This window comes from Eriocheir sinensis, chromosome 24 (genome assembly GCF_024679095.1).
Source record: "Eriocheir sinensis breed Jianghai 21 chromosome 24, ASM2467909v1, whole genome shotgun sequence".
Lineage (NCBI taxonomy): Eukaryota > Metazoa > Arthropoda > Malacostraca > Decapoda > Varunidae > Eriocheir > Eriocheir sinensis.
The window spans coordinates 13,079,766-13,081,730 of NC_066532.1; the positions used below are offsets into that span (position 1 = coordinate 13,079,766).

The window sequence follows — 1,965 nt, forward strand, 5'->3', positions numbered from 1 at the left end:
CTGATTGAGCTGCAGTGTCATACTATTTTTTAACTTATCAGTCAGTAATGTGTTGAAAAAGAGAGAAAAGGGCGGTATCAATCCTTTTTAAGTTTTCAATCAATTATCATGGGATGAAAAAGAAGGAAGAGAACAGCAGCATCAATGAATTTTTGAGAAGTTATCAAACAATAACTGGCTCTTTTTTGCATTTTCTTTTTTGCCCTTGAGCTGTCTCCATTACTGTAAGGGAAAATTCATAATATATTGATGACAAGAAAGTACTGATTGCCAAGAGAGTATAGAGTAAGCTGAAGGGAATAGTAATGAAGTTGTGTCCAGCGTTATTGTTGAGCAAAGGGAACAGTCTTAACCCGGTAGCAGCGACGGGCCAAATTTGTGGCTTTACCATGTAGCAGTGACAGGCCAAATTTGTGGCTTTACCATGTAGCAGTGACAGGCCAAATTTGTGGCTTTACCATGTAGCAGTGACAGGCCAAATTTGTGGCTTTACCGTGTAGCAGTGACAGGCCAAATTTGTGGCTTTACCATGTAGCAGTGACAGGCCAAATTTGTGGCTTTACCATGTAGCAGCGACAGGCCAAATTTGTGGCTTTACCGTGTAGCAGTGACAGGCCAAATTTGTGGCTTTACCGTGTAGCAGCGACGGGCCAAATTTGTGGCTTTACCGTGTAGCAGTGACAGGCCAAATTTGTGGCTTTACCGTGTAGCAGCGACGAACAAATTTGTGTCTTTACCTTGTAGCAGAGACGGTGCAATTTTGTGGCTTTACCGTGTAGCAGCGACGGGCCAAATTTGTGGCTTTACCGTGTAGCAGCGACGGGCCAAATTTGTGGCTTTACTGTGTAGCAGCGACAGGCCAAATTTGTGGCTTTACCATGTAGCAGTGACAGGCCAAATTTGTGGCTTTACCTTGTAGCGACAGGCCAAATTTGTGGCTTTTTCGTGTAGGAGCTACAGGCCAAATTTGTGGCTTTACCATGTAGCAGTGACAGGCCAAATTTGTGGCTTTACCATGTAGCAGTGACAGGCCAAATTTGTGGCTTTACCATGTAGCAGTGACAGGCCAAATTTGTGGCTTTACCATGTAGCAGTGACAGGCCAAATTTGTGGCTTTACCATGTAGCAGTGACAGGCCAAATTTGTGGCTTTACCATGTAGCAGTGACAGGCCAAATTTGTGGCTTTACCATGTAGCAGCGACGGGCCAAATTTGTGGCTTTACCATGTAGCAGTGACAGGCCAAATTTGTGGCTTTACCATGTAGCAGTGACAGGCCAAATTTGTGGCTTTACCATGTAGCAGTGACAGGCCAAATTTGTGGCTTTACCGTGTAGCAGCGACGGGCCAAATTTGTGCCATGATATAAACCTCAAAAATAGATGATACATAATCTGATCACAAATGCTTGGATACATATTATGAAATGGTTTGTGTGTGGGGTGATTTTTTTCATTTTTCTCGCTTGGAGGGACCATTAGGAAACATGATCCCCGCTGCTACCAGGTTAACAATGGTTTGAGTCGGGCGTGTGTGTTGCAGTCCACAGCGGAAAGTGTTACAATATCAAACACACAAGACTTTCATTAGAGAGGGTAACTTAGGAATGTATACATGAGTAGGTTTCATTCAGTAATTTAATAAGAAAAGTCCACATTTGCAAATACATGTTGATTTTCATGCCAGCTTGCACAAATAAATGTTAAATATGGACATGATAAGTGATGTACAAGAGTGGCAGGAAAGTTAAATTACCTTTAAATTGGGAGAAAAATTAAGTCATTCTACAAAGTACAAATTGGTCAGTTGAATCATAAACAGCATAAAGAGATCCAGTCCTTTGAGATCTAAATGCTTACTTGTGGGATCCAAATGTTTATTCCTATCCAATCATTTATGCAATACAAACAAGAATGGAGTGGGTTTGAGACGAGGGTTTGCCTTTGAGATCTGAAACTTTATTTAT

General features: G+C 41.8%; 1 protein-coding gene across 4 annotated transcripts in view; it reads right to left on the minus strand.

Annotated features, from left to right (window-relative positions):
* Window positions 1-1,618: 1,618 nt before the first annotated feature.
* The window catches only part of LOC127002863 (zinc finger protein 628-like), a 21,138-nt gene continuing 20,791 nt past the window's right edge, over window positions 1,619-1,965 (minus strand). For all 4 annotated transcript variants that reach the window (XR_007756584.1, XR_007756585.1, XR_007756583.1 and 1 more), the window contains one exon: window positions 1,619-1,965. This exon is cut by the window's right edge. The gene's annotated coding sequence lies outside the window, so the exon portion shown is untranslated.